The sequence below is a fragment of the Protopterus annectens genome, chromosome 4.part1 (assembly GCF_019279795.1).
Source record: "Protopterus annectens isolate FY-2018-M chromosome 4.part1, PAN1.0, whole genome shotgun sequence".
NCBI lineage: Eukaryota > Metazoa > Chordata > Ceratodontiformes > Protopteridae > Protopterus > Protopterus annectens.
In genome coordinates this window covers 932,774,732-932,801,895 of record NC_056734.1, presented here as the reverse complement: position 1 = coordinate 932,801,895, position 27,164 = coordinate 932,774,732, and positions in this window count along the sequence as shown.

The following is a 27,164-nucleotide window of genomic DNA, read 5'->3' as shown; positions in this document are numbered from 1 at the left end:
TTTTGCCATTAAGTTACAGTGATTTGCACTGCCCTTGATGATTTCAGAATGCTGACATGCTATATCTGTTCTGGTGTTCTCCTACCAGCCTGTATAAACCTGCAGTTTGCAGCATTTAATTTATCTGCTATTTCAAATGGACCCTATCACTTAGCTAAAAACTTGTTTTCTGAAGAGGAAACCTGGTGTCTAACGTTGAATTCCCTTGTCCTTGCGTTTCTATAATATACCACTTGTTTTGTGGCCTAGGCTCTTTCTGTGTGTTCCCATGTGGTGGGCATTGACACTTCCAGTCTGTCCTGTAAGTTTTGTAATGTTCTGATGCACTTTAAATGGAGGAGTTTTCACTTCTTTAATTTTTTGGCACTATCTAACACTCCACAGGGATGCCTGACATATAATAACTCAAAAGGACTGAACCTTGTCAAGCCTTGTGATACTTCTCTTATGGCAACAGTCAGTATAGTATTAGCTGGTCACAGTTTTTACCATCTTCCTAAATAACCTTTCTGAGCATGGATTTTAATGTTTACTTAAAATCTTCCACAACCCATCTGTTTGGGGATGGTACACTGAGGTTTCTAACTGCTTGACCTTGGTGCATTATTCTAGATCTAAATGGAATTTTCTGATTCGTGAGAATTTCCTTAAATATCTGTTCTCTGGAAAATAATAAGACTAACTCTTTAGCTACAGATTTAACATTAACTTTACAAGGGGGGGTAGCATCTTAGTATTGGTATTGAACCCTATTGCTGGATTTTACCACTGGTCCAGCAATACCCATAGTAATACATTCAACAGAAAACTTTATGATTGGCAACGGAATCAAAGGAGTTTTAAAGCTTGGGTTAGGAAGTGTCTTCTGACACTCCCAGCATTCACCACAGAAATTCTCAACTTATTTCATCATTCCTGAACATTACAACCTTGCTAAAATCCATGTTTTTGTCATGTCCATACCTAGGTCTCTCCTAGTAAATGACTATGTGCTGATCTCATCAACAGACTTCTGAAAGGTATGGGAGCTATTAGTTGTCATACCACCTCATACTCAGTGCAATAAATAATTTTATAACACAATATAGGTAAGAAGTGGGACATTCCTGTTCAGCTTTTTCCCCTATAGCACTAGCTACAGTTCCCTTGTTCTACTTAAAAGTGTCATCCTCCTACTTTGCCACTTTAAAATTTAATCTCAGAGTCAGTCTGTCATGAGGTATTAGGGACTGCTTCCTCTCGAGCCAACTCTTCTCCTAAGAAAGGCAACTCATACAAGTATTCTTTATCTTTTGACATTTTTCTTTATTATGTTTTCTAGTTCCTTCCCTTTATGAAATGATAGATTGAAACTTCATTCTTCTTTTTAAAGTTCCTCTGTTTTGGCTCAGCAGAAATAGGACTTTGTTCAAAGTTATCTTGTTTCTTAATATAAACTACATTCTCCTTTTTTATTTTCTTCTTTAGGTTGCTCTCCCTCTGTCTCAGTGTTAATCAATACCACCCTCTCAATTTATTTTATTTTACATCTGTTTACCGGGATAATCCGACTGGACACATGTCCCTTTACAGCGGAGGCCCAGGGAGAAAAGCTCCACATTCAGTACAGAAAAAAACAAATAGTTGAACAAATTGATAACAATATGATCATCTATCTTCTTCTTCTTCTTCTTTCGGCTGCTCCCATTAGGGGTCGCCACAGCGGATAATCTGTTTCTATTTCTTCCTGTCCTCTGCATCTTGCTCTGTCACATCAACCACTTGCATGTCCTCTCTGACCACATCCATAAACCTTATCTTAGGCCTTCCTCTTTTCCTGTTACCTGGCAGCTTCATCCTCAGCATCTTTTTCCCAATATACTCTGCATCCCTCCTCAGCACATGTCCAAACCAACATAATCTTGCCTCTCTGGCTTTGTCTCCAAACCTTCCAACCTGGACTGACCTTCTAATATACTTATTCCTAGTCCTGTCCATCCTCGTCACACCCAGTGCAAATCTTAACATCTTCAACTCTGCTACGTCAAGCTCTGACTCCTGCCTTTATGTCAATGCTACTGTCTCCAACCCATATAACATAGCTGGTCTCACTACCCTCTTGTAGACATTCCCTTTCACTCTTACTGGTTCTAGTCTGTCACAAATCACTCCTGACACTCTTCTCCACCCACTCCATCCTGCCTGTACTCTCTTCTTCACCTCTCTTTCACACTCACCATTACTCTGAACTGTTGATCCCAAGTATTTAAACTCATCCACCTTCGCCACCTCTACTCCCTGCATCCTCACCATTCCTCTATACTCCCTCTCATTCACACACATATATTCTGTCTTAGTCCTGCTGACCTTCATTCCTCTTCTCTCTAGAGCATATCTCCACCTCTCCAGGGTCTCCTCCACATGTTCCCTACTCTCACTACAGATCACAATGTCATCTGCAAACATCATAGTCCACGGGGACTGTTGTCTGATCTCGTCTGTCAACCTGTCCATCACCGTTGCAAATAAGAAAGGGCTCAGAGCTGATCCTTGATGTAATCCCACCTCCACCTTAAACGCATCTGTCACTCCCACCGCAGACCTCACCGCTGTCACACTACCCTCGTACATATCCTGTATCACTCTTACATACTTCTCTGACACTCCCGACTTCCTCATACAATACCACAACTCCTCTCTAGACACCCTGTCATATGCTTTCTCTAAATCCACAAAGACACAATGCAACTCCTTCTGACCTTCTCTGTACTTCTCCATCAACACTCTCAGAGCAAACATCGCATCTGTAGGTCTCTTTCCTGGCATGAAACCATACTGCTGACCACTAATCATCACCTCCCTTCTTAACCTAGCTTCCACTAATCTTTCCCATAACTTCATGCTGTGACTGATCAGTTTAATCCCTCTGTAGTTACTACAGCTCTGCACATCACCCTTATTCTTAAAAATTGGTACCAAAACACTTTTTATCTATTCCTCAGGCATCCTCTCACTTTCCAAGATTTCATTAAACAATCTAGTTAAAAACTCCACTGCCATTTCACCTAAACACCTCCATGCTTCCACAGGTGTGTCATCTGGGCCAACAGCCTTTCCATTCTTCATCCTCTTCATAGCTATCCTTACTTCCTTCTTGCTAATCCACTGCACTTCATAATTCACTATCCGCACATCATCCAACCTTCTCTCCCTCTCATTCTCTTCATTCATTAGCCCCTCAAAGTACTCTTTCCATCTGCTCAACACACTTTCCTCGCTTGTGAGTACGTTTCCCTCATTATCCTTTATCACCCTTACATGCTGCACATCTTTACTAGCTCGGTCCCTCTGTCTAGCCAGGTCCTCTTCTCCCTCCCTAGTGTCCAACCTTTTATACAACTCGTCATATGCCTTATCCTTAGCCTTCGCCACCTCTCTCTTTGCCATGCACCTCATCTCCTTATACACTTGTCTACTTTCTTCATCTCTTTGACAATCCCACTTCTTCTTCACCAGTCTCTTTCTCTGTATACTCTCCTTCATTCCACCACTAGATCTCCTTGTCCTCCTTCCTCTTTCCAGATGTCACACCAAGCACCCTTCTAGCCATCTCTCTTACTAGCTCTGCTGTAGTAACCCAGCTGTTCGGTAACTCTTCACTGCCACCCAGTGCCTGTCTTAACTCTTCCCTGAACATCACCTCACAATTACCCTTTTTCACTTTCCACCATTTGATCCTTGGTGCTGCCCTCACACATCCTCCTCTTCTTCATCACCAATGTCATCCTACAAACCACCATCCTATGCTGCCTAACTACACTTTCCCCTGCCACCACTTTACAGTCTCCAATCTCCTTCACACTGGCCCTCCTACATAAGATATAATCCACCTGTGTGCATCTTCCTCCACTCTTGTATGTCACCCTATGCTCCTCCCTCTTGTTAAAATATGTATTCACCACAGCCATGCCCATCCTTTTCGCAAAATCCACTACTATCTGACCTTCTACATTCCTTTGCTTAACACCATACCTACCCATCACTTCCTCATCCCCTCTGTTCCCTTCACAATATGATCATCTATACAGAAATAAAAAATTGACAATAGATAAAAATACAACTTTTGATACAAAAACAAAATTTGACACTAGATAAAAAATACAGCTTTCGATACAGAAACAGAAATTGACACTAGAAAAGCATTATAACTGACTATAGAGACAGACAGAGACTACTTATAGAAATTAATTAGTGCAAGTTTAGCATGAGCTAGTATAACTATTAGAAACTTGAGCAGAAAATATAAATCCTGATACTGTAGAAAAATTACGGTAGGTATAATTGGATATGAAGCTATTTGGGGTAGTAGAAACAGTGGATTAGGTAATGGAGGGACATAGCCAGGAATTCATTAAGTAGGTTGCAGTTCCTCTGCAAAAGATGTAGCTGTAGTTTAACTTTTTTGCCTGCTTACAGACACCTGCTGTTTTTTTTCTTTCCCTAGTTTGAGTTTTCTGCCTTACAGTAACAGAAATACGTTTAGAACTCTGACCAGTCACTGTTTACTCTTCTTTAATTACAGTAGTATATTTTTGCTTACTGCTAAGTTTCTCCATTTTTATCATTCACAGATGGCTTAAAATTCGCAATTTATACAACTTTCTCTTATACCCTGAGAGGAAGGTTAGAATTCTGTTCAGGTCATGTATTTTCTAAAGCTTGTAAATGCATGTGCCAGAAATGTACCATTTCAGTGAGTGATGTCTTCTCCTTAGTTCTGCAAGTCATTTCTGCTCCATGCTCTGCAAGACTTTCAGGCTACAATGAGTTTTACTTCCTGCTTTGTAATATCTTCTGGCTACAATATTCTACTGTGCAACTAATTCCCTTCCTTATACTGATTCTGCCTTTGCACGTTGCTCTGCTATTGGTATATGCTGACATATCTCTTTAAATGGCATAGATTTTTCTTCTTCTTCTTTTTATAGGTTTGGAGCCTTTACAAGCCTAGCCCATAGAAGTGCACTGGCATCGTGCCTCCCAACATTAGTTCCCAGTGCCTCTATCAAGTAAAGCCACTGGAGTGATCCCCAGGGTGAACTTTCTATTACCCATCCACTCATCAAGATTTCTCTTGAAGAAGGACAGCGAGGTGCTCTGCTTGACGTGTATGGGAAGTCTATTCTAGAGCATGGGCAGTCTCTGGGTGAGGAACCTGTCCCTCCAGCATGTTCTGTTGATTGTGGTAATGAGGTTGAGGTCTCTGAAGCATGTGATGTGGAGGGATTGGGACTTCTTTAGATGTAGCATTTCTAACAGAGCTGGGTCAGACATGGCTTTGTAAGTCAAGCAGAGATCGCCTTTAAATAGGTAATATGAGACAGAGAATAGCTGGAGTCTTTTGAATCTGTCCATGTAGGACATGTGTTTAATGCATAGGATCCTCTTCGTGAGGTACTTCTGTGGTCTCTCCAACTGTTGCAGGTGTCTAATGAGGTACATGCCAAATGTGGCATTATACTCAATTACTGGTCTAATTAGGGAAGAGTAGAGAGAGGCAATGACCTCTTTCTTCCTGGATGCGAAACCCTTGGTAATGAGATGTGTCACACAGAAGGACTTTCTGACCACAGTGGCAATGTGGTGGCCGAAGGAGAGGTTACTGTCAGCCTGCATCCCCAGATCTCTTATAATGCCTTCAGCATTCAGTGGGATCCCATCAATGTGGTAATTAGTGGGAACTGAGTTTTTACCAAAGGGGATGACGACTCATTTTTTGGCATTAAGCTTAAGGCCATGGTTTTGACACCAGTCATTCATCTCAGTGAGGCCTTTCTGTAGGATGTCTGCATCACTTGGGGAGTTAATGGCTCCCAGCTTGCAGTCGTCTGCAAACATGGTCAGCCAGAACCCCTTTGTGTTGGCCTGGACTTCTGAGAAGTAGATGGCAAACAGTAGAGGATCCGGGAATGATCCCTGTGGGACTCCTCTCCTGACTGCTCGGTAGTCTAACTTGGAGTTCATTACTTTCACACTGTGTGTCCATCTGTCAGCCAGTTTGCAACCCACCTAGTGATATAGGGGTTGATGTCTAGTTTGGTGAGTTTATCAATAATTCCCAAGTGAGGAATGGTATCAAAGGCCTTGGCCAGATTGAAGTAGGCTGTATGCACTGCCTTACCTTCATCCACAGCTCTGGTGACTGACTCAAAGAGGTCAACCAGGTTGAGCAGGCATGATCTCCCTTTCACAAAGCCAAATTGCTTGGGGTCTAGAGTTTGGAGATTTCCTATATCTTTGTTAATTGGGTCCATGATGATGCGCTCCATAGCTTTACATATCAGACTCATCAGGCTAATGGGGCGATAATTCCCAGTCTGCAGTTACTCCCCCTTCATGGAGAGGGATGACTGTAGCAGTGCCACATTCGGTAGGGGCAAAGCCTGAGGTGAGGCTGTGACTGAACAGGGCATACAGATGTAGTGCCAGTTCACTTTATAGTTCATGTAGAACACAGCCAGGGATATTATCGGGTCCCATGGAATCTGTATTCTTGGTCTTGGACAATGCAGCTTTAACCTGTGCTGCAGTAATGCACAGGTTGCAGTTCCTTGGCAACAGAAGCAAATTAAAGCCAACTATGTGTACCTTCAGTGCTTTTGAACACCGTGCCTTAATTTGTCATGGATTCATACAGTCTTATGAATGTGTCTGGTGATTGCTCCCCCCTTTTTCCAGGTTAGGCAGAGCTATATCTGCAGACCTATTCACTTTCTGTTTCCCCTTCCATGCACTGATAAGGTGGTCTGTCAAAATGATTACCCTTTTTCCCTTGTCTTCACAAATGTCTAGAGTGAGGAAAGTCATTCCCTGTTGTAATATCGTGAGATAGAGAACTACAGCAACAGGATGAGCTGTCCTTCCACACACAATATGCATTTCTACTAATGTAATGGCATACTGTTTCCTAGCTCCATGAATTTTTTTTTTTTCTTTTGTAAGGGTCACCTTTTTACATACATTCTGTATCTTTGTACATCTGGATCATACTGTCTAAGTCTAGTAGTTCTTGCAGCTCTATGTCATAATTTAATATATTACTTATAATTCTGTAAAGGTAAAATAACAGAAATCTTGCACAGCTATTCTTACAATTTATCACACCCATCAGCAGTATGACTTTCCTTGGTTACAATTTTCACAGGTACAATAGTATTACCATTGCTACTACAAAATCTAGGTATATGACTCCTTTTCCTACTTTTAAACTAGATTACATATTGTTTCTTAAACTATAATATGCCCTACTTCTACTCAGCAAGCCACTGAAGTAAAAAATATGCAAATTTGCACTCCTAGCTGGACAAAAGACACACCATTGTGAAGTACTTCAGGCAATCCACTGGCTCCCAATATCAGATAGGGCTACCCTCCTACTAGGAACATTTATATGCAAAGTTCTTACAATGGAATACTGTCCTCCTCTCAGAAGGAAACCACCTCTGATAGACCAGAATTACACACTTAGAAACAACCAAGATAGAAACAACCAAGATGACTTGCCAATACTTTCCAGGCCAAGATTCTGGCTAGTCATAGGAGAAAAAGCTTTCCTTAGAAAAGGGCCTGCTCTGAGGAACCACCTATGCAACTAAGTTGTTGAGTCTTTCAAAAATCTTTAAAAGAAACCCTCTTTGAAGAAGCCAGATGCCCATGCTTTCATGACACAGGCTAAGAGACAGAGTTTCAGAATTTAAAAACTTAAAGTAATATGTAACAGTATATACTCAACCTTTTCATCTGTGTCAAAAATGTATATATCTACTGTAACTTTCCAAGTATGAACATAGCTTATATTGTAAATCAATTCTCTCTGTACCCTGGTTGTGGCTGGAAAAGGTCAGCAGACCAGCCCACATACCTGGTAAAAAAAACAGAAAGAAATAAATAAATGTCTACAACTGATATTTTTGTTTGTTACCATAATGTTACACAGGTTTTATCATAGGTTTGAATGGTACAGTTTTAAACATAGTTTAATTGCATAACAATTTCCGACAAGTGCAATAACAAATTCAGCATCCTGCTGTGATAACATATAAACATATACACACCCCCACATAGATATTTAGATTAGATATAGATATATGTATATAGTATACATATTAGTGTATAAAGTATGCACTATTTATGCATTTGATTCATAGAATGCATTTCTGACATCATACTGGTTTCATCATTATGTCACGAAAAAGTATAATACCCAAACTGTTTAGCTCACAAAGTGCAGTATTACATTAAAGTAAGTTGTATAAGGGCTTTGTATGTTAAACCCTCTTCATTTTAACAACAGTAAGTTGACTTCTTTGTGCAATTAACACCAACGTATTCAAAGTGTTTCTGATCTTCTTTATGTAGGCTGTTTGTAATGCATAACAAGTTCTCTAATGAATCCATGGCATGAGCAAGACGCATGTCAAACATTTCTTAAATGTTTCAAGTGCATGATGTTGTATGTAGTCCTTTTATACATTTGGTACTAAAGCAGAGGTGTGTGCATACTTGATTTGTTTATCCAGCCCTCTATTTATATATTTATTTACATTTTTTTTTGACTGGGTTAGTCAGTGAATCTATGACTTTTCTTCAGATGCCATCGGACATAGTAGTCATACTAACTAGGGGAAACTGGACCAAGATATTTGAGAAATTCCCATATTCTTTTCATTTAGGTGCGATTACAACATCCACTACTGGGTAAAAGATGGTTGACAACTCATATTATCAGACTGAAGTGAATATAGTTATGGAGGCCATAACTGATAATGTCGTTAAAATGTCTAATACTGTAGAGTGTATTATTTGATAAACTTTACTTTAAATGAGGAATCCGATTCTCAGATGCACTTTGAGGGCTACTGGTGTAAAAAAATGAAATGGAGTTGGCAGCATAACTTGAATTATTAGAAGAGAATGAAAAGAACAAATGTGTCAGCAGTCCGTGTAATAGATGTTATCAGGAAGTGACCAACATCCAGACAATCTTACTGGGAGTGTGCCACTCAGTTACTGTATATCAACAACATCTATGGAAAAACAAGCAAGCGGGTAACTAAGATTAGTTTGTTATGCTGCTGCTAGTTCTGCTCAAAATAATTCAGAGGTATGTTCAAATGCTTTTTTTTGGCAGAAATACATTTAATTACACTTAAGTTGCAAAGCTGCAACAATAACAGTTCTGTAGTGATATTTTTTTATGTTCAAGCAGTTAGGTTTTTATGCAAAGGATTCACATTTCATAATACACTTAGGGAAAGAAAAGTTGTTGGTATCATTTTTGAAGAGAGTAAAATATAGGGATAATTAAATTTCATAGCTTCATAAATAAAATATGATACAGCCTTTATATGAATTCAGCTTGATTAACTTCATATAGCAAAAATGGAAGACATTTTGTTTTTGCAAGTTACCTCCACAAAGAGACTAGTCAGGAGTGGAGTCTCCCAGGATACTGTGCTTGGACCTCTCCTGTTTGGAATCTACTTTTTTGAAGTAAAAACAGTGCTGAAGGACTCTGGCTCACTAAGTCTGCAGATGACTGCAACCTAGAAGCAGTCATTAAATCCCCAAATGACTTAGCCATCTTGCAGGAAGGTTAGTCCTAAATAAATAACATGTGCCAAAATCATAGACAAACTAAATGCCAAAAAAATGCATTGTTGTTTCATTTAGGAAGTCATCTACCCAAGGAAACTGCCACAGTGACAATACACCCTTAAGAATTGACTCAGTTGTTTGAGATTTGGGAACAATAGTGACCTAATTTTTGGCCAACATGCGTCAACTGTTGTAAGAAATCCATTCTATATTGCACAGCGTATAAACAAAGGGATTGTATCTAGATTTAGGGATGTCATTGTCCTCCTGTACTCAGCCCTCATAAGACCAGTCATTGAACATTGAATATAATGCCCCCTTTGGTATGCATCTGTCCAGACACATGCAACAACTGGATAGCTCACAGAGATACCTTACTAAAAGGATACAAGGCCCAAAAAACATGTCCTACATGGACTGACTCAAAGCCCTGTCACTATATGCCATACATGCCACTCCTCCTACCTGGGCCTACTTGACTCCATCAAGGTACCCCCTAACACCCTGATCCTTGGTGACTTCAACTACCCCACCACAGACTGCCTGAACTATTCCCACTCTAATGTACTCACACAATGATTCCTTAACTTCATCAATTCTAACACACTAGACCAGCTTGTATCATCCCCCATAAGGGGAGATAACATTCTAGACTTGGTTCTCACCAACATGGGTGACCGCTGCACCACCCTCATAGAAAGTTCTTCTCTGGTGAGATCAGACCATCGGCCTGTCTCATTCAAAGTATCTATCTCATCCACCCCCCCCTCCCCCAGCCATAACCAGGCTAAAAAACTTCTCAAAAGCTGACTATAACCTTCTAAAGGAGGGTATCAGTAGCTTCATACACCCCCCTCAGAGGATGCAGACAAATATGCTGAACAGTATGCTAGTGCAGTATACAAGCACCTTTATAACTGCATGGACTCAGCCATACCCAACAGAACTAAAACCTACTCCTCAAGGAAACACAAACCTATCTAGTGTACATCCTCTATCAACAAGCTTTACAACAAAAGGAAGAAACTGTTGTCCAAGTGTAAAAAGGCACAAATTTCCAACTGGAAAAACTCCCTTCTTAGCCTCAACAAGCAAATTAGATCACTAGTGAAAACCTCCAAAGCCAATTATGAATTGAAACTAGCCTCTGAAACAAAAACTAACCACAAAACCTTTTTCAGTTACACCAGGAACCTCCATGGCAAAGCCCAGGTTTGTTCAAAATCAGTTCATAATGGTATTACTTATACTGATCCTGTTGACTTAGCCAACCTGACAGCAGATAGGCTCAACACAAGCTTCACTCCCCCCTCTGTCCCCCCAAAGGCCCATTCGACATCCCCAATACTTGTCCTGCACCTCACATCTCCATAGATCAAGTGTTAAAGGCCCTATCCAAGGCAAAGAACAAAGCTTCCATGGGACCTGATAGTATCCCAGGCTGTATTCTGCACCATCTCCAGCAAAACTAGACTCAGAATTGAGCACCCTATACAACCACAGCCTAAGTACAGGCTTCAATCCAGTCGAGTGGAGAACTGCCATTGCCATCCCTTTGCACAAAGGTGGTGCCACTACTGACCCTGGAAACTATCCCCCCATTAGCTTGACAAGTCTGATCTGTTAGGCCATGGAGCGTATTATTATGGATCTCATAAACAAGGACATAAGCAATCTCCAAGCACTTGACTCCACCCAGTTTGGATTTGTCAAAGGCAGATCTTGCCTTTTGAACCTGGTTGACTTTTTGAGACTGTCACCAAGGCACTGGATGAGGGGAAATCAGTACATACAACTTACCTTGACTTGGTCAAAGCCTTTGACACGGGTCTTTATTATATCCTCGAACGCTTAAAAAAGCGAACGCTGCTTGATCGAACTTATTTTTGCGAAACTGCAAAATATCGAAGCAGCAGAAACTCAAATTTTTTCCTAGGGAAAGAATTCGGTTGTCCGTATCTGTTGTTTCGGTATTTTTAGTGTTATGGTGGAATGTTACCGGTCGGATTCAGGTAAGTGTGCGATTGTGTGGATGTGAGTGTTAGGGTGATTTAGGTGAGTTAGGGTTAGGGCTCGGGTTAGGTGTGTGTGCGATTGAGTGGACATGAGGGTTAGGGCGGATTTAAGTGAGGTAGGGTTAGGGAGCGAGTGAGGTGAGTGTGGGATTGTGATGGACCTTAGGGTTAGGGTTTGGGTTAAGGTAAGTGGCTAGTTAGTGGTGTGTGCATAGTTTAATGTAGGGTTAGGTATCAGATTTTAGGTGTATGTGTGTGGATTTCTGTTTGTTTGGTGTGCTTGTGTTGTGTGTATGTGTTTTGGATCAGCGATTTTTTTCCCTGGGAAAAAAATCACTGATCTGACAGTTCGAGATTGTAAACTTTCACTTAAATTAGGTAGATCAATCAGCGTTCGCTTTTTTAAGCATTCAATGATATAATATAGACCCTTTGACACAATCCCCCACATGGGCATCATTGAAAAGCTAGCACAACTTGGTGTAAATCCCTATCTCATCAGGTGGGTGGCCAACTGTCTCACCGATAGGACCCACAAGGTCAAAATAGGTGCCTCCACCTCTGAAAGCAGACCTTTCACTAGTGGTGTTCCCCAGGGATCTGTCCTGGGAACCCTTCTGTTTGGCATCTACTTCTCAGAGGTCCAGGCAAAGATAAAAGGCCTGTGGCTGACCAAGTTTATGGATGACTGTAAGTTGGGTGCTGTCATTAACTCCACAAATTATGTTAACATACTACAAGAGGACCTCACAGCAACAAATGACTATTCCCAAAGTCATGGCCTTAAGTTAAATGCAAAAAATGTATTATCATAGCAGTTGGCAAAAACACGGCCCCTACTGATTACCACATCAATGGCAACCCCCTAAGCACACAACCTGCGGTAAGAGACCTGGGTACACAGGATGACAACAATCTCACATTCGACCATCATGTAGCGGCAGTGGTCAGAAAAGCCTTTTACTTGGTTCATCTCATAAGTAAAGGGATTGCATCCAGAAAAAAAGGAGATTATTACCTCTCTATACTCGTCCCTCATTAGGCCAACACCCAGATTGGTATGTACCTCTCCAAACACCTGCACCAACTGGAAAGGCCAGAGAAATAGCTCACAAAGAGAATCCATGGCCTCCAGCACCTGTCCTATGTGGGCAGGCTCAAATCAATATCACTCTACTCAATATCATACAGATTGCCCAGAGGTGATCTGTGTCTCACCTACAAGGCAATCTTAGACCTTGCTTACACATTACCCAATTGAAAGGCCTAAATCTAATATGTAACATTAACAAAACCTGCTGGAGAGACAGGTTTGTCTCAAAGAGGCTGCCCCATCTCTAGACTAGACTCCCCATACACATCAAACAAAGTATATCGCTGACTCTCTTCAAGTGCAAACTTGATGAGTGGATGGGAAACCACAAATTTGTCCCAGGGGTTCCACCTGTGTCCCTCACTGACAGGGCCGACAGGTGCTGACTGAGGTTTTATTTTTGAAGATAAACTCTTGGCTGGGCTTGTAAGGGCCCCAGGACCATTAGCCTCGTAATCTCCTATGATCCTGTACTCAGTATCCTACAGACTGCTAAGAGGTGACCTGTGTCTGGCATCCAAGGCATCCTCAGACCTATTTCTGATGGATTTACTACACATCAACAAGTCAAATGGTATCAGAAATACTCAGTCTAGGGATCTAAACCTCTTCTGCATCATCAATAAAATAGTTTAGAGGGACAAGTTTATCTCGCAGACGATAATGATGCTATGGAACAGGCTCCCTATTCACATAAAACAAAGTTCATTCCTATCCATATTCAAGTGCATCTTTTATCTATGGATGGGAAACAGACAATTTACAGAAGAACACAAAAATAGCCCAGCATCAAAGAGAGTTAAGAATAAATAATCCTTTATTGTGGCAACCCAAAGCAAACCAGTTTCGGCAATAATAAAGCCTTCTTCAGTGCTATAACACACAATAAATGACATATGCTTTAAATAGTAAAACACCTAATGAGAGTCCAGATCCTATTGGTGCATACCAACTTAACTCATTTCATTGAGGCCAGGCTTAAACAAAGCACCCAGCCTGACACTCCAAGTAGATTCTTTTTTATTTAGAATAGTATGCCATCCTGTTTTGCACATTTTGTTACCATGGACTGTATCTATAATAGTAAAATGGAATTTGGCAGTGGTATGGGTCATAGTATGTTTATAGAGTGCATTAGACATTCTTTTATTTCTAATATTGCTGAGATGTTCACAAATCCGAAATCTCAGTGGCCGAGATGTTTGTCCAACATAAAAAGTGGAACAAAAACATGTGGCCAAATATATAACCCAGTCACTGCTACAATTCCCAAAAGTACGAATTCGGTATATCTTTGAGGTATTGTTACTAGTAAACTCCTTAGTTTTCAAAACACGTGCACAAGCACTACAATGGTCACAAGGAATACTGCCCACTAGTCTGTCTCCAAATAAAGTGACCTGTTGAGTGTTTGTTGAAAAGAACTGCTTATAATGAGTTAAATAAGAACTTATTGTGCGGCTCCTGCGATAAGAGAATAGACATCGTGGTGAAAGTATTTCAGCTAATTTCTCATTCGCCATTAGTATGTCCCAGTGATTATTGATAATGTTTCTGAATGTGTCCATATACATCCATAAGTAGTAACCAAGCGAACAGGTTGGGGTACTTGTTTACCCCCTTTACTAGACATGCGATGATACTGTAACAATACATCCCTATCTTGTCCTGCTGCAAAAGAGCAAGCCTTGTGTATGTTATCAACTCGATATCCTCTGCTGAGAAATCTGTTGGCTAAATCCTTCCTGCCAGACAAAAAAGCTTGATCAGTAGAGCAAATGCATTTAATACGCAGAAATTGAGATTTAGGTATGTTATGGATGATGTGGGGAGGGTGGTGGCTGGTTGCATGAAGAAGGGTATTGAATTGGGGAAATTTCCTAAAAGCTTCTGTCTTGAGTGTGTCATCACTATCCCAAATGATATTAACATGCCATTCACAATAGACCTAATACATCCACCCTCTTCTTAAACATCAGTGTAAAAAGCATACTCAATAAAACACATGACCTTCATGCTTTGCTTACCCTTTACAAACCTGAAGTCACAATATTAACAGAAACATGGCTCAAACCAGAACACCTCAATGATGAAATAACTGCCCCAGGCTACAATATGATTAGAAAAGATAGACTAGGAAAAAAGGGAGGGGATGTAGCATTCCTCTTCCAAAATCACCTCAACATAGAGCAACTAGACTACAATATCCCACAAATCAATGATGTAGAACTAATCCTTGGTAAATTAGAAATAAATCCCAACAAGCACCTAATTATTGCAGGTGTCTATATCCCACCAGGCAATAACACAACTGTCATGGAACACCTACTTAACTGGCTTTCCAACTCCTTTAAATATGAAACCATACTACTAGGGGATTTCAATATAGACTGAACAAAATGCTCCAGCCACAAACCCTCTACCTTTCTAAACCTCTACAGGTTTAGTCATGCCATAATAGCTCCCACAAGAAATGACAAAGCATCCAAACGCCAATCCATCTTGGACTGGATCCTAGTATCTGACCCCACATGTTCACCTAACCGGCTGTCTCCCAGACAGCCTAAGTGACCATCACCCAACCTACTTAATTAGGCATAAATCACAATCTATTAACCAAACCATCCTCCGGGAAGTCCACAATACAAAACAGTTTATAGCCACTAACTTCATCCAAGAACTACAAAGTGTAAACTGGGCTCCTCTTATCCAACTTTCCCTAGACAACGCCATTGAATATTTCAACTCAACCTTCCTAGACATCCTAAACCACCATGCACCTTCCTGAACCATTAGAATAAAAACTAAATATGCCCCATGGCTCACCAAAGACACCAAAAGCAAAATGAAAGAAAGAGACAAAGCCTGGACACAATGTCAGAGAAATAGAACCTTATGTCTTAGACAAAACTATCTAGAACTCTGGAACAGAACCAAGAAACAAATCAAACTAGACAAAGTCAATTACTACAAAAACCTGCAGGAAAAACATGCTCAAACCCCCCCAAAAAATGTTGGCCACTCTAAATAGCATATTCCACCCAGGAAATACCACCACCCCATCCCCAGTGCTATCTAGCAATTTTGAAAACATTCCCACACAATTCAACAAATTCTTTACAGAAACTGTCCAAACCCTGGACAATGCCCAAACTAATATATATACTCCTACACCAACAAATACCTCCACCCCTCCCAATACTCAACCCGACATCCCCACCTTCAACCTCCACCCTGTGTCCACCAGGTTAATTTCTAAGATCCTCAAAAAACTAAAACCAACCACACTAGCAGCCGATAAGCTACCAGCAGACTTCCTTAAGATATAGGCTGAAGCCATGGCCTACCCAGTCTCCAGTCTCATAAATAGATCACTGCTGGAAAACAAAGTACCCACCTCCTGGAAAACCTCACACATTATTCCACTACACAAAGGTGGAACCTCCTTAGACCTGACTAACTATCGTCCAATTGCTATCCTATCTCCTCTGTCCAAAATATTAGAAAGAGTTGTTCACACTCAACTCATGCGACACCTCAAAGATAACAACCTTCCCTCTGCTACACAACATGGTTTTAGACCATTCCACAGTACAACCACAGCCCTCCTATCATTCACAGATACAGTTAACCACCACAGAAACAATGGTCTGTTTGTTTCCTCAATATTCTTAGACTTATCAAAAGCCTTTGATATAGTTAACCGCAACATACTTCTGAATTCTCTGTCTAGCATAAACATAAGCCCCTCCTCGACTGATTGCTTTAACAGCTACCTATCTGGTCGTCAACAAACAGTTATCTGGAAAGACCAACAATCCCCCCATTGCCAGTTACCATAGGAGTCCCTCAAGGGTCTATTCTCGGTCCCTCACTGTTGTCCTTATATACTAACCATATCACTTTCTCCTCACCCTCTGTGTCAGTAGTACAATATGCAGATGACACCACTCTTATTTGCGCTGCCTCCACACTACATGAACTTCAAACCTTAACCCAGACCTACTTCACCCTCACAGAAACCTCTTTCACCGATATCAAACTTCTTCTCAACCCCCCAAAAAAACAAACTTATTATATTTGGCCCTGGAAAACCACGACCCCTAAGCAATAACTTCTGCATCAAATCCAAGGACAACACTGAAATCAGCCCTTCCACACACACAAAACTGCTAGTAACACCAAAGCGGTGCCTCTAACTTGCCAATAACACTTCCCTTGGAAGTAGAAGACGTTTTATGTAAGAACATGTTCCATTAAGCAGATTAGTAGGGTATTGAACCCCAGAGTGGATAAATTTGCTTTGTCTAGCCAGAACCGAATGGTCCAGTGTGGAATGTTTGTATATAGGGCGGTGACGTCTAGGGTGCATAATAGCCAACCTGGATCCAATGACCCTTTAGGGATAAGAGACATAGGGGGCAGAAAGCATAGAGCAAATAGACAACATCCAGCAACTTTTGGACAGGATTCTGACAAACTAAACACCATCAACAATGTACACAACATTTCTAAACAGACCCTGTCTGATATTGAAATAAAACTTTTGAACAAGGACCTTAATTTTGCCCCTACTTTTTTTGTTAATAAACATGTTCTTGTGAATGATGTTAATGATTTCTGTAGAACCCTTAATCTTAAATTGTTCTTTTCAGACACTGATGAGACTCAAAGCTGTATTGGGTTCCGTTTTCGGAAATCCAACTTCATGCCACCTATGGACAAACATATCTCAGTCTTCAAGGAATGTGTTCTCAAAGATTTACACTTTAATAGCAATGTATATGACAATATTAAACAAAATATCACGATCAGGAACAAGTGGCTCTGACCAAACTCAGTAACAATCATGACCTAGGCATTTTACCAGCTGACAAAGGAGGGGCGGTAGTCATCATGGATTGGTCCATGTACCACACTGAGGCCGATCAACAACTATTCAATGGATTATTTTACATGTATATGCCACTAGACCCTACATTAAAATTCAAAAAAGATATTGATCAGTTTTTGAAAGTGGCACAGGAGGAAGGCATCATTAGTTAAGGCATCTGTTACCAACTTACAGTCCCAGATCCAAAAATCCCAATATCTATATCTATTAAAAAAATACATAAACATCCTACACAACCACCAGTTAGACCAATAGTATTGGGTAGAGGATCTCTGACGGAACCATTATCTGCCTTCCTGACAAAATATTTACAGCCACTATTATCCATGGTTAGGGCCAGGATCAAAGACACCACTCAATTTTTACAAATGATTAATGATACTCAGTTGCATCCAGGTTGGCTATTATGCACCCTAGATGGTACTGCCCTATATATGAATATTCCAAACTGGGCAGGTTTAGAAGCCATTTGGTTTTGGCTAGACAAAGTGAATTTATACATTCAGGGGTTCAATACCCAACTAATCTGCTTAACAGAACATGTTTTTACAGAAAATGTCTTCTACTTCCAAGGAAAGTGTTATTGGCGAGTCAGAGACACCACTATGGGGGCATCTTTTGTCCCATTTATGCAGATTTGTTTATGGGATAGATTGAGGAGCAATTGATCTATGATACCAGCTATAGTATATTTTTGGACACAATAGACATCTGACGTCGGTATCTAGATGACTGTTGGATGGAGTGGAGGGAGGATGTAATCTATGTACAGGAATTTGTGCAATATTTAAATGAAAATAAGTGGGGTATCCAATTCACCTTGAATTGGGATAATAATCAAATTACATTTTTGGATGTTAATATCATTCGGGATAGTGATGACACACTCAAGACAGAAGCTTTTAGGAAATTCCCCCAATTCAATACCCTTCTTCATGCAACCAGCCACCACCCTCCCCACATCATCCATAATATACCTAAATCTCAATTTCTGCATATTAAATGCATTTGCTCTACTGATCAAGCTTTTTTGTCTGGCAGGAAGGATTTAGCCAACAGATTTCTCAGCAGAGGATATCGAGTTGATAACATACACAAGGCTTGCTCTTTTGCAGCAGGACAAGATAGGGATGTATTGTTACAGTACCGTCACATGTTTAGTAACAGGGGTAAACAAGTACCACAACCTGTTTGCTTGGTTACTACTTATGGGCTTAATATGGATACATTCAGAAACATTATCAATAATCACTGGGACATACTAATGGCCAATGAGAAATTAGCTGAAATACTTTCACCACGATGTCTATTCTCTTATCGCAGGAGCCGCACAATAAGTTCTTATTTAACTCATTATAAGCAGTTCTTTTCAACAAACACTCAACAGGTCACTTTATTTGGAGACAGACTAGTGGGCAGTATTCCTTGTGACCATTGTAGTGCTTGTGCACGTGTTTTGAAAACTAAGGAGTTTACTAGTAACAATACCTCAAAGATATACCGAATTCGTACTTTTGGGAATTGTAGCAGTGACTGGGTTATATATTTGGCCACATTTTTTGTTCCACTTTTTATGTTGGATAAACATCTTGGCCACTGAGATTTCGGATTTGTGAACATCTCAGCAATATTAGAAATAAAAGAATGTCTAATGCATTCTATAAACATACTATGACCCATACCACTGCCAAATTCCATTTTACAATTATAGATACAGTCCATGGTAACAAAATGTGCAAAACAGGATGGCATACTATTCTAAATGAAAAAGAATCTACTTGGAGTGTCAGGCTGGGTGCTTTGTTTAGGCCTGGCCTCAATGAATTGAGTTAAGTTGGTATGCACCAATAGGATCTGGACTCTCAGTAGGTGTTTTACTATTTAAAGCATATGTCATTTATTGTGTGTTATAGCACTGAAGAAGGCTTTATTATTGCCAAAACCAGTTTGATTTGAGTTGCCACAATAAAGGATTATTTATTCTTAACTCTCTTTGATGCTGGACTATTTTTGTGTTCTTCTGGATATTTTGGTTCCATCCGTGCATCTTGTCTTACTTGTGTGGTTTAGTGTGCTAAACAGAAAATTTACCCCAGGACTGTCCCATACTACTAATGGACAGAGGCACATCTTAAATGCTTTATCCCATGGATGGATCCTCTCAAATCATCTCTGATATGTCCTAGTTATTCTCATTCGAAGTAATATATAATTATTGACCATGAGATGGGTAAGGCCAGTCTATAACCAAATGGGATAGGTTATATCAAACACATAAAGGGAAACTGGCTAAGCTTAAGATAACCCAGAAGGGACGCTATCCCTTTACTTACCTATGAACCTATGCTTTATCTGTCAGTTCATTGTAGGATTCACAGTGGGGAGCAGGATTTTTTGTCTTTCCCTACTGTTCTGCTATCTTGGTTTTGGTATATATTTAATTAGCAGGCGTTGTCAAGTATACAGTGGCACTTGCCCTCCTGTAAAAAACACTGATTCTTTTTTTTTTTTGATTTATTGAGTGCTGACAATTTGTGGTTGATATAGTGTAGCTGGTCAGAGATTTTGGACACAATCAATATGTCAGGAAAAGACAGCTATTATCTGATAGAGAGGGCACCCTCAAAACTATTTTTTATGGGAAATTTGGACAGTTATCAGAAACTAGTCCAAACAGATGCTATGAAAACTTTGGTGAAAATGAACATAAAATACAGAACTATGACACAGAATAAATTAAGTGGAGAAATTAATTCCATTATTGGACTGACAATGACAAATGTGAAATTTCATAACACAGTGCAAGAAGAAAAGAATAAAAATGTTGATAATGTTGATAACAATAAGGAAAATCTGTAAGAAATGGATCAATAACAACAACAAAAACAAACTGAACTCCTCCAAAGCAAAATAACATTCTTTGGTAGCAAATACAAACTTTGCAAAAGTTTCTGCTCTTTGTGTTTTACTGATCGCAATAATAGGATTATAGAAAATACTAACTCCATTAAATACCTAGGACCACGGCTGAATCAATCTCTCCCCTTCTCCCTTCACTTAGATAACACTAGAAAGAAATTGAACCCACTGCTATTCTGACCCATGAAAATATTCCCGTTTATCCAAAAGCCTCTAGAATAGTAATGGGGAATGGCATCTTGCACTCCCAACTTCAACACCTCTCCCCCAGTAAACAATTCATCAGAAATAAACTATTCACTTATTTAAACACTTGTTGTTGTTTTATCTTTTGGCTTTTCCCAGTTAGGGGTCGCAACAGCGGAACTCCGGTCCGCTAATGATTGGCAGTAGATTTTCACGTGCTGGCTTGCCGGGCCTAACGCACAACCTTCAATGAAGGAACGCCCATTCACGCATGTCGCCATACAGAAAACACTCTAACTGAGAATCGAACGGGCAACGTCTAACTGTGAGGCGACAACGCTACCGCAGCACCACCACCGCAGTCCTCACTTATTTAAACAGGGCCAAACAAAATCTGTATTTTCATAACACTTTCTCCAAAACATGAACACCACTGTAAAATAGTACAAAAAGCAAAATGACTCCCAGTCAAATGAATAGCAGGCATTCTGTTTGGTTTACAGCTATTCAAACTCCTACAAAGCCATTCTTTTCCCCTTGTAGTAGCTAAATTATTAAGAGACTACACAACCTACAACTTCAGAAATATAAGCAAATTCACCCTACAGTGCAGGCCACTAAAGCAACGCTTCCAAGTGCACATCCCTGCCTCTCTCTCTACTAGGGCCCAAAACGTAGAACTCTATGCCTTCTGAGTTAAGGAAGACAACCTCTTACCCAATTGTTGACAGGAGCTAAAAAACACCTCCAGAATTCAAATGAATTTCAATGCCAAGTACCATCTGAAGTACACAGTTGTTTATAAATTATAGAATGGTAACCTCAGTCTTCAAGACATGGGAGTTCTTACTGTAAAATTAAGATTAAGTTTTCAGCTGTTTTGGAAAGTTAGAGTAGCATGGCCTCATTCAGGAGGGTTTTTTTTTCATTTTTGTTAAGTGAGAAAAAATAGGATGTAGCACACAACATGTGATTTCTGTTAAACCAGAAATCATAATGATGATAGATACGTGGCGCACTTGCGAACATATCATATTTAGTATGAAGTATGAAGATTCAGAGCAAAGGCAGAAACTAGTTCAGTTAGTTCATCCATATGATTTGATTAGTTCAAGTATGGGGGTGAGATGTAGTATAAGGGACACAACACAGGCTAACATAGCTATGGCATTAGGAAAGACAGAACAGTGAAGAAAAACAGTGAACTGAAACTTGGGGATATGTTTACATACAGAAAAGGCACTATACATGCAGAAAAAGATTTTATAAAAACAATACATAAAGGAGATAGGTTATGACAAGAAAGTAAATAGTTTTAGTGATCACAAGAGTGTGTGGAGTAAGTCTGTAAATATTTAAAGATTAACAGTTTTTTACTGTTTTTATTAATTCTGCAAGTTTTCTACAAGTAACTGATTGTCAGTAATTGTGTGAAACAAAGTGGATAATGACGGAGTGCGTGAAAGGCGGAGATGCAGTACATGGAGGAAATCAAGTGGTGCCGTCATTGATGAGTTTACTTATTAAACTGAAGAAGGTACCATGGAAACATTAAATGATGACCAAAGAGATGAACAAATAAGCAAGATAAAATATTCAACTAGTGGGAAAGTATGCTTCTGAACTATGGAAAGTAGAGAAAAGAAAAGTTGTATCACTAAACATTCAAATAATAATACACTGATGTCACAAGGAGAAATAACTTTAGAAGGAGTATTATATTTAATGGAGAAAACAGTGTACCAAGTTTGGATGGGAAAGGCTATAGTTTTTATTTACTTTTTCATTGTTTTTTATAAACTTGTTTTAGTTCTATTAAATGAATGGCTAAAGGAAATAATTCACAATAAAAAAGTAAGTTCCAGTGTAGTCGGATTTTTGTGGAAAAATGAAAAAGAGCAGTTAAAGAACTGGAGACATGTTGCTTTTGTAATAATACTAAAACTTTTAATGGAAATAATAAAGTTAAGTTTAGTAACACATTAAATAGTATTATGGAAGAAGAAATGTATTGAATTAAAGATGAAGTATAAGATAAATGTTGATAAATGTAAAAAAGTTAGTGGGTAGTATAATTCAGGAAAGGGTTAATGAGGAATTAATAACGTAATATTGCTATCTAACAATGTGGCCTTTGACAGTGGGTTCCATGTGCATTCATTCATTCTTCTATAACCCACTTAATCTACTTTAGGATAGATAGGGAGCCAAAGTCTGTCCTAGCACTCAAAAGGTGCAAATCAGTGAAGCTAATCAATAATGGGACATCAGCCCATTGTAGGCCACATGCATGTGCCACACACACACACACACACACACACACACACACACACACACACACACACACACACACACACACACACACACACACACACAAAGGTACATAGACTTACGCATGGTTTAGCACACCTATGAAAATATCAAACATCATCAGTTCACCTATAACACATCTTTATGGTGTGGTAGTAAACAAGGCCACTCAATGAAAACATGCACAGGATCAGGAAGGACACAGAGATTTCTCACAGAAGACACATAACTGAAAACCAAACTGGAGAACTAAACACTGGGTAACAGTAATGCTAACCACTGCGCCATCCTGTCTCTTCATGTCTCATTAAAAAAAGCACATAGCAAATGTTGAAAGAATATTGGGAGTAGCGAGAAAGATAATAAATTTCTGTAAGAGAGTATACAAGAAGTTATACAAAATGTCATTAGTAAATTAATGGTTAGGGCAGATAATTCAGATTAAAAATTGTATTTGGCAAAGGTGTCCTATTGTGGGGTAGTATTTAATTCTGTTATATATGCAGATATTTGTGGGTAAAAAGAGTTGCAGAAGGAGGAATGTGGCAAATGAGAGAATGAACTAAAGTTCATATTATTTAAAAATATGCAGATGATGTGGTCACTGTAGTAAAAATGCTTCCAGTATGAGTGGACAAAAGCGAATGCACCATGGTTCAGAATCCTTTACATTAACTGAAAAAAAATGCCCAAAACACTTTTTTTAAATGTTTTTTGCAGGGTAGGACAAGCCTCCCAGCACCTCTCAATATGGGGGCTATCCCACTATACTCCCAAACTTGAACTTGAAGAAGGGGGAAACTCCCCCCAAAAGGGCATCACTGCCAGTACAACTCACAACAATGATTTTCTGTGAAGGAATTCTGATCGATGGTGAGATGTGCCATGGACAATCGAAGCTCGAACTTTCAATCTTGATCTACCAGTAGGGTGATAAGTAAAAATATAAGATGGACACCAATTGTTGTTAAAATGATGGAGGACAAATTAAGTAATTTAAATTTAACAGCAATTAAATAAAAAAGTAAATAGGAGAAGAAAAATAGAAGGTAGTTCTTTTTTTAAAAGGGTATTTAAAATTTTAGGTCTGATGTTCAGATCTGAAAAGGTACAGAACTGATGGAGAAGATTAATAAAAAGGCAAAACTGTGAATTTATAGACGTTTTTAAATGGTCATTCAAAATGGTTACTTTTAGAATTCAGTTTTGCCCTATATTATTGGTTATATGGGCAGCATATTTATGACTAAAATTACTTAGACAAATTGATTCATAGATTCATCAATTCATTGACAGTTACTAGGTTATCGACCAAAGGGGTCTTTCTAAGCCAAGCCAAGTTTTCCTGAAAGAATGATGATGTCCTGCATGCAAATGGGACATTGAGGGCCAGACATCTAAAGGGTACCTCTGTCCATAGCGGACATGGGTGCCAGGCCCAGTGAAAATTCCCCATCCACTTGCCTAGGTTGTGCTTAAACTGGGTAATAAACAAACTCAGCTTCACATGGATAGAAAGCCTGTTCCATAGGAGGGGCAGTTTCTGGGACATGTATCTGTCTCGCCAGCATGTTTTGTTTAAGTCCCAGACAAAATTCATGTCCCGAGACCTTGTATTTCTGGTACTCTTTGACTTAAGAATATGTAGGAAATTCATAAATGTAGGGTTTGCAGATACCTTGTAAGCCAGTCATAGATCATCCCTCAGCAGTTTATAGTAGACTGAGTAGAGGGAAAGGGCTTTGAGGCATTCTGCATAAGGCAAGTTTGTTACACCTTGTCTTCTTTTTGTAAGGAACCTTTGACATCGCATTAGTTGCTGTATATGTCTTGTTAGGTACATACCAAAGGAAGCATTGAACACTATGAATGATCTGATAAAGATGGAGTACAGTGGGATAATGACCTCTTTGGACTTAGATGCCATGCCTTTACTTATAAGTTGCTCAACATAAAAGGATTTACTCCCACTGCAGCCACATGCTGGTTGCAGGTAAGGCAACTGTCTGTGTGCGTACCCAGATCTCTGACCACTGGGTCAACTTTTAGTGTATTATCAACATGGTAATTAGCCGAGATGATTGATTTCCCAAACGAAACAATTATGCATTTCTTAGCACTGAGTTTAAGACCATGGTCTTGGCAACATTTATTCATCAAAGATAGACCATCTTGAAGAATGCTAATGCCTGCAGGGGAGTTGATAATAGCCCCCAGCTTGCAATCACCTGCAAACTTTATCAGCCTTAAACCTTCAGCATTTGCTTCCCTTTCAGAGAAATAGATGCCAAAAGGAGCGGGCCCAATACCAAGCCCTGGGGGACTCCACTAGTGATTGGCCTCTTGGTGGAGGTGGTCTCACCTATTTTGACTTCCTGGGTCCTATCAGTAAGCCAGTTGGCTATCCAGCTAGTGATAAAAATGTTTATACCAAAATTAGTGAGCTTAGCTATAATGCCTGAGTGGGGTATTGTATCAAAAGCCTTGGCCAGTTTGAGACAATTTGTGTTCACAGTCTTACCTTCATCCAGTGCTTTGGTGACCTTCTCAAAAAAAATTCATCAGATTTAATAGGCATGACCTTCCTTTAACAAACTGAAATGTGATGAGTCCAGTGTTTGAGGGCTACCTATCTCCTCATTTAGTATGTCCATGATGATTCTTTCCATGGCTTTACCTATGAGACTGGTAAGACTTATGACCCTGTAGTTTCCCGGATCAGTTGTTGGACCTCCTTTGTACAGGGGAATGACTGTAGCTATCTTCCATTCCTAGGGAACAAAACCTGACTGAAGGCTACAGTTGAAAATTGATTCAAGTGAACCAGAGAGGTCATGTTTCATGCTATTTACTAAACATCCTGGGATATTATCGGGGCCCACTGATGCAGTGTTTTTGGCCTTGGAAGGTGCATTAATGACCTGCTCTCAAGTAATGGTTGGGGGGATTGTGCTATGTGGTATTTCCTTTGGACTATCAGGGGAAGTGGAGGAGAAATTTGAGCTGAACCTGTCAGCCAAAAGGTTGACAATGACCTCTAGTTCAGTGTCAGTGATACCATTTACAATAAGTTTTGCTCATTGTTGTGTATTTCCTCTGAGGTTACGGATATAGCTGTAGAAAGCTTTGTGGTTGTCATTTGCCTGTGAAGCTATTTCTTCTTCAGATTTAGCATTTGAAGTATTACTTATCCCTCTTAGCTGTCTATTTAGATTTGGAGGCTTTTAGTATGCATGGCTTTGTCCCTCCTATGCTTGGTGATGATTTTTTTTTTTACTGTTTCTGCTGGAGTGCATGTTTGACTTGGTTGCTATTCTCTGCCTGATGATTGCTGGTCTGTAAAAAAAATAAAAGAACATAAATGCAAATTCTCAAAATGTATTCTATTTAAGGAGCACTAATATACAATGAGGAAAAGAAAGGGAGTTAAGGTATAAATAGTTTAGTTGTATTTTTGATATATCTTTATTTATGTTGGAATTACATATTTGAATATGTAAAAGGAAGTTTATTATATTGAATCATATCTGAAACAAAGATTAATGGGAGAGTACTGTAACAGGAAAAAAGAAAGTGAGAAAGGTTTTATGTATATAGTTATATATGAAAAATAAATTTGTGGAGGATAAATATATAGGGAGTTGTAGAAAAAAATAAAGGACTGGTGCAAAGCTATTATGCAAGAGTATTGCATTGATACATGGGAGAACATAACTGATAAAAATAGGGCATCTCTTCTGAAATGTAAAAAGATTTAAAGAAGTTAATTTTTATGGAGGCTATGGCTGGTATTCATAGTAATTTGCACAAATACAATAGGGGTATCCCTGACGTTTCCACTGAATGACTGAGTGTAGCAAAGGTGTGATTCATAGAGGCCATTTGCACTAATGCAAAACGACTTAATTACAGTGATATGCAAATAAGAAATTTTGTAAAGTAGAGTATGCTAATGAGGTGTTCTTGCAATTCATAGTCCAATATCCCCATGGCATGCACATCTCTTGTTAAAATCCATGCTTCACCTTTCATATCTGAGTTGTAACTGATATACTTGCCCACAGCCATCACTTCATTAGTTTAAGTATACACAAACATGAAAATGACAAAA